The sequence below is a fragment of the Rosa chinensis genome, chromosome 6 (assembly GCF_002994745.2).
Source record: "Rosa chinensis cultivar Old Blush chromosome 6, RchiOBHm-V2, whole genome shotgun sequence".
NCBI lineage: Eukaryota > Viridiplantae > Streptophyta > Magnoliopsida > Rosales > Rosaceae > Rosa > Rosa chinensis.
Window position 1 is genome coordinate 37,561,101 of NC_037093.1, and position 7,350 is coordinate 37,568,450.

The following is a 7,350-nucleotide window of genomic DNA, read 5'->3' on the forward strand; positions in this document are numbered from 1 at the left end:
TCCGGCTGCAGTTTGAAGCTTTTGCCGATTTCCGGCGATTCCGACCACCTCCGGTCCCCATCTCGCCGTCGAAGGTTCGGTTTTCATCACTGATCATTTCCCCTATGGCCTTGTATCACGATTTATTGTGTAGATGCCGAATCGACGAATTGAAATTCTAGGGTTCTTGAGGATTTCTGGGTTTTTGTTCATTGAATCGATTTCGGCCATTTTTAATTGTTATTTGGGAATGTTGTAGTTGAGAAGTTGAATCAGTGTGTTGAGAAGGTGCTACTGCCAAATTTTGGTGGCCATCGGAGATGGTGGCGGCGGCGCCGCCACTGTGGGCGGCGGTAGCGGCGGCTAGGGTAGTTTATAAATTTCAATTTTTAGCTAGTTAAATTCTATAATTATCATAGAGCTTGTATATGAAATTTGGTGAATTTTGGAGAAGCTTGGAATTAATTATGAATTTTTGAAGTTTAGGGTTTCGATTATCGAATTACGAGAATCCGGCCGTCGGATATCTCTCGGTTCTGCCTTGGAACCTTTAAATTAACGAAATGGTATTAGTGATATAATTTGGGTTGCATCCGAGGAGAAGTGGAGATGTAATTATGAGGAATTGATTTTAGGAATCGTATTAATTTGTCGAATAACTATTCACGGAATATAATTGTGTACAGGGCGATGTACCGAGCTATTGCTCGATGAAGGAACTCGTATGCATGGTCGCCTAAATAGTACTGTGAGTGGACATTTGTTTTTAAATTAATTCCGCATGCAGTATTATTATTATTTTCTTCCAATTGAGATTTAATTATGTTTTGAATATTTGAGATTTAGTTTATCGAGATTTATTTATGGATTACGAGATTAGTATTGAAATTCCTTCCCGAGGGCTTTTAGTAGATTTTTGAGATAGTCATTCATGAGTTATTGAGTTGGGAAATGATTTTCGGGAAGTGACTGATTTGGAAAAATGTTATGAGAATTATTGTTTTCGAATATCAGTTTTTATGAAGATATACGAGTGCGACGGATTTTAGCAAATATTTGAGCATGATTGATTTATCGAGATTTATTGGGTTTTGAATTCCGCACTTATCAGACTTGGGTTAGATGGAACTTTCTTTCCGAAAGCAATTATTGAATTATAGAGTATGTGATTAAGCTTTCGAGGATTTATTGAGATATCGAGGATTGAGTTAGTGAGTTATTACTGAGTTATGCTTTCGGTGAATTATTATTGATTTATTGAGGTAATATCGAGTTTCTTTCCGAAAGCAAGTGATTGAAAGAGGTTATGTTCAGTTCTTGAGGAGGCTATTTAGTTTATTAAGGAGGCCAGTTTTGGCGCATGCGTATCTTACCTAGTTGGCAGTCCCTTCTAGGTAATAGTCTGGTTGGCAGTCCCTTCCAGACTACAGCTCGGTTGGCAGTCCCATCCGATGCATCACCTGGTTGGCAGTCCCTTCCAGATGACATGAGGTAGCTAGTCGGCAGTCCCGTCTACTACCTGTGGTTAGTCGGCAGTCCCGTCTACTACATGTGGCTAGTTGGCAGTCCCATCTATCCACCGCCTCCTATCCCGGTTGGCAGTCCCTTCCGATGCGTCATCTGGGTGGCAGTCCCTCCTAGATGGCATGAGATGACTAGACAGCAGTCCTTTCTAGTCATCAAACGAGCCTCATGAAAAGGATGTTTTTATAAGGATTGAGGATGAGATTTTAAGAGGTTTCAAGATGTTCTTGTTACGTGATTGAGATTTCAGTAAAGAGGATGATTAAGAGTGTTTTCAAGATTGTTACTGCATGCGAGGTTTTAGAGAATAACTTGGGAAAGCATTAAGTTTTACTTATTCATTTGAAATTACTTATTTTTCGTCCACTCACTCTAACGGATTTTAAATGTTTTCCCCTGGGCCCTTCGGTTTTAAATGCCCAGTTTGCAGGCCAGTTTAGCTTGAGGTCGAGCGTACTTGGGGTTGAGGCATAGCTGTCATAGCTTCCGCATTATAAAAGCATCGGTCATTTATCTTGCTTTCTATTCTCTTGTTCGCCTGTATATTAGATTGCTCTGATAACCTATGAGATTAATATTCTTAAGTTTCAGAATTGTTTGGTGATATGAGAGATGTTGTGATATAGGGAGCAGGGTGGCTCCAGGAGAATAAGGATGGATGATTTAGAAGTGTAATTGTTTTTCTACAGGTTTTGGGTTGTCCATTTTTAGGGGAAGTTCTGTCAAATTTTTGGTAAAATTTCTTCTAAGGTGGGCCCCGCAGGGCCTCTTCGGATTTCAGGGTGAAATCCGGGGCGGGTCCTGTCAGCGACACCATGGACTGGTTGGTCTCTTCAGCGGCGACTTGTGGTAGCGGGGGCGGCTTGTTTTGCTATGGTGGTTACTATGGGGTGCCGTTAGCAATTTTGTCCATTTGGGCCAGCTGGGCCTGGTACGGGTTGGAGGACTTGCTGCAAGGCTGGATATGGGTGGGCTGGGGCCTAAGTTTTTTTAGGGTCTGGTCTGCCTTTAGAATGGGCGTTGGCGGTAATATTACACCTTCTACTCTCCTTATGGATTGGGTCTCTATGGCCCATGGTATTGCTTAAATTTTGTTTAGGTCACAAAAACCAAGAGCTTTAGTTGAAACCATTTTATGTCTGCTAGCTTCTAGGTTTTTGTTTGGAATAATGGTGCGTGGACTTCCTAAAAGGTGGTGTACTAGGGGTATGCTGGTTTCTTATTCTTGTTTAGAATAGGATTTTTAGGGTGTTCTAAGGAACGATTCTTTCTGTCAACCCCATAGGTGTGTTTCGTTTTTGTACTGCTTGCTAAATTTAATGAATGGGTTGACCTCTTTTGATCAAAAAAAATATTTTTGTGTCTACACTTCTCTATCTACTATTATAGAGGGAATCTAAAGTTTGGTGTCAAAAGTTTCTATAAATTTTGGTGTCATATATGTCATTTAAATAAAATCAATTTAATACATATAAAATGTATCTAAAATGACACTATCGGTATAATAAATTTTTTCTGAAAGAAAATATTTCATTAAGATTTTAACGAGTAAACTCGTTTAGAATGACATCCCTTATAAATTCAGGAGTAATTACGAACCAAACTTGGTTATCACTAGTACACAAAGCTTGACTTGTTAACTTATGCGCTATTTTATTAGCTTCACGTGGAGCATACATGATCTTATAGTGAGAATTAGCCCGCATCAATTCTCGTACATCTTCAAGCTAAAAACCCATAATAGAGCAATCTATGGTGTCTTGGTTCAAAGCTTGAACCAACATCATGCAATTCGTCTCAAATTCAACTTTTGCATGGTTCATACCCTAGGCCAATTTCATCCCCTCATGTAGCGCTAATAACTCAGTGTGAAATGGAGAAGTTACCTGATCAAATTGTCGCATCGCTGCCACTTTGAAAGCTCCTGCAGCATCACAAAATACAACTCCTGAACCACCTCTAGTACATGAAGCAAGAAATGATCCATCACTATTGCATTTAAGCCAACCATCTGTTGGGGTAGACCACTCTTTTCTTTGAGCACGTTGTGTTGTGCCTTTGTCATTTGCCTTTGAAAATTCATTAAACCAACACATGGCTAAAAAAATAGTTTCAGTAGGATGATGTTTCTTACCTTCCCATAATTGAGAATTACAGTTTTTCCACACTGACCATGTTAGCATAAGAGCTTGTGCAAATTGCTCTTTATTGAGCACTCTAGATAACTCCAGTAGCTCATCCTTCAAATCTTAAATTGCCAACGTTGGCAATGATACTCTGGCAGCCTCCCACACTTCCCTTGTATAAGAACATTAAGTGAACAAATGGACACCATTCTCCACATCATTATCATACATTAAACAAGTCATATCACCAATATACCCTTAGAACTAAGACAAGTTCTAGTAGGTTAACACAAGATCTCCAAGCATGCAAAGCAACTTTACCCGGCACCTTAGCATTCTAGATTGCAGCCCATAATTTTTTATACGGGTCTACTGGTGTTGGGGGAGCCAAGACCAATCCCAATGCAATAAAGTAAGCACTATTTGTAATGAAAAAAACTTTCTTGTGAAAATGCCAAACTAACTTGTCATTTGGAGCTCTATGACTCATAGGTACACTCAAAATCAAGTCTCTATCATCCGAGGTGAACCACGGATTAAGCTTCTCAACATCCCACTTTCTTGTGAAAGGATCAATTAACTTCACAACTTTTTTTGAAGCATCTCTTGGAGGAGGGGAAGAAGGACATCTAGGGAAAGAATCTGGAAGCCAACAATCATACCAAATATTAACAGACTCCCCATTACCAATATGCCATCTTAATCCCCATAATAATACAGCTCTAGCTTTCCAAACACTGCGCCACAGAAAAGAAGGACGATCACCGAATTTTGCGGTACTAAAATTACCATTTGGAAAGTACACCGCCTTGTACAATCTAGCAATAAGTGAGTTAGGATTTTTCAAAAGGATTTTTCAAAATCCTCCATCCTTGCTTAGCAAGCATTGTAAGGTTAAACCAATGGAGGTTCTTAAATCTCATATCACTCTCCATCTTAGGGACACATAACCTATCCCATGGCCTCCAATGAATCTTTTGCTTCTCTTTAGAATCTCCCCACTAGAATCCTGCACACAACTATTGTAGATCTTCACATAAACTCAAAGGTAACAGATAACAATTCATTAAATAATTTGGGACTGTTTGTGCAAATGCTTTTATTAGAATTTCTTTTCCTGCACCACTTAACAGCTTTTCATGCCAACTTACCACCTTCTTGGTTAGCTTCACTTTTACGTAGCTAAAAGCTGTAGTTGTTGTGAAACTTTAATTAAAACTCGCAAGCGCACGAATCGTTGTTAGTATAGTGTGCAAGTACGAGGTCGTTCTAACTGAGGATTGATAATCAATTTAAATCCTAACCTAATTAATCCAAACACAAAAACAGATAAACAATCAAACTAAAGAAGATATGGTTTTAAGGTTTTCGCCTAAACAAATAATGTGAAAATTAAAGAAAGAAACAAACAAACAAATAATGATAAAACCTAGGGTTTCAAAATCAACCACTAACAATCCTATTTACGTTTCGATGCAATTAACAGATTCTTTTGTTTCTCTAGATGACAATTCCCGTATCTAAGTCCTTCTCGATCAGGCACTCTAGACCATAATTTTCCTTAAGTGTATGATGCTCTCCCTCTCGGGTAAAGATCTTATACCCTAGCTATGCAGTATATCCTTCTCAGGTATAAATTTAACATGCAAGGATTCATTACGCTTTAGAAAACAAGGGAATCAAGCAAACCATTAGTCTTTCTCAAGTAATAATGTAATTTACCACACTTAATCACAAGAAGCTAATCAAATTATATTGCATCTCTGCTTCAAATTTGTCTTCCAATTACTATATGCAAAGCCCTAAGGTGATCAATCAAAGAACTTAAACATAAAGCATCAATTCAAATAGTGATTAAGCATTCATCATAAAGAAACTATAAATCCATCAATAAAACATCAAAGTACATAAACAATCATGATAAGGCATCATCCTAACCCTAGAAAAGGTTTAGCAAAAGATAACTAAGTAAAACATAGCAAAAAACATAAAAAGAATGGAAGGGAAAAGAAAGGGAAGATGGATGAATCGTCTCCACTTCTTAGGCATCTACATTGTGCTCCTGAGACTCTCCTTCTCATGTAAATTCGTGCTCCCTTATATAGGGAAGATTTCTGCTCATCTTTGGCTTCATGTTTCCTTGTAAAACTTGGGTGTAGATTCCTTTCGTAATTTGGAATGGGAAAACCTTGAAATATCTCTTGTAAAAGTAGGAATAAGTTTATCATTGAATCTTCATCTGAATTAACTCCTTGAAACATTAGGATTGATGATCTTGTGCAGCCAAACTTGAGTTCTCCGCGAATAGTTGTAAATTCCCGAGCAGATTTCCTATCCGACCTATCTTCACTCAAATAATCATAACTTTCTCAAAAAGTATCGAAATCGAGATCCGTAAAATTCTACATAATGTAGATATCCGTAGCTTTCGATGAATGTAAGGCTCATTATCTTATTCGATCCGAGTATTTTTCAGTAATTCGGTGAAGTTGGATGTTCTGCACAGGCAGATTCCCAGTCTCAGATTACACATTGCCTTTCAATCCTAGTCAGCTCATTTTAGCTTCTTTTCTTCTTTCTATGAAACAAACCTACAAAAACACAAAAAGATGTAAATGAATCATAAATAAAGAGAACTAAAAAAAAATATCAAGATTAAGAGGCATAAAAATATAGGAAAATATGAGCACATCAGTAGTCTTGGATCTACCCACGTATGTAGGCAACCCTAAATATTTCTCATGTTTATCAACATGCTCTACCCCAAGTAAGTTTGCTAAATATAGTTGTCTGCACTCACATTCTTACTAAAAGCCACACTACTCTTCTGTAATTTCACCCGCCGACCAGAGGCCGCCTCATAAGCAAACAAAATATTTCGATACTGTTGACACTCCTCCTCTGTAGCTACTTCAAACTATCATCAACAAATAATAAGTGTGTATTTTTGGAGCATATGGTACAAGGGTTTTTTTTTACTTCAACAGTGTCTGAACTCTTCGAGGACTTTTGAAATGATACCTGAACTTTCAAATTTATCAATGTGATACCTGAACTCATTTTTTCTTATCAACGTCGTACATGCGGTCGATTTCCGTCACAGAACCATTAACTGTGACCACATGCCCAGCACGTGAGGTACTTAATGAGGTTAAAAGACTAATTTACCCTTAAAAGTATATACTTCAACAGTGTCTGAACTCTTCGAGGACTTTTGAAATGATACTTGAACTTTCAAAGTTATCAATGTGATACCTAAACTCATTTTTTCATATCAACGTCGTACCTACGGTCGATTTCCGTCACAGAACAGTTAACTATGACCACGTGCCCAGCACGTGAGGCACAAAATACGGGTAAAAATGACCTTTCTCACTTCCTTTAGTTCTTCTTCTCCATTTCTATTTCCTTTCTCATTTGCAAAATGCAATCAGATGGGATGATGACATTTTCTAGCAAAATGCAAAACCCAAAGCAAAACTTGAATCCAATTCTTTGATGGACGGACATCGCCAGGGACTCTATCTCATCGGAGTTCTCCAAGCACAACTTGCTCGACGGCTTTGCTTCTCTGAATTTATTGCAGGCCGGAGCGGTGTAGACGGTTTCACAACTCTTGGCCTCCAGATTTGAGACTTGGAATTTACTTGAGATTTCAGACAGAGGGATCAGAGAGAGAGAGAGAGAGAGAATATGGTCGGCAGCAATCCAGACCTTCTTG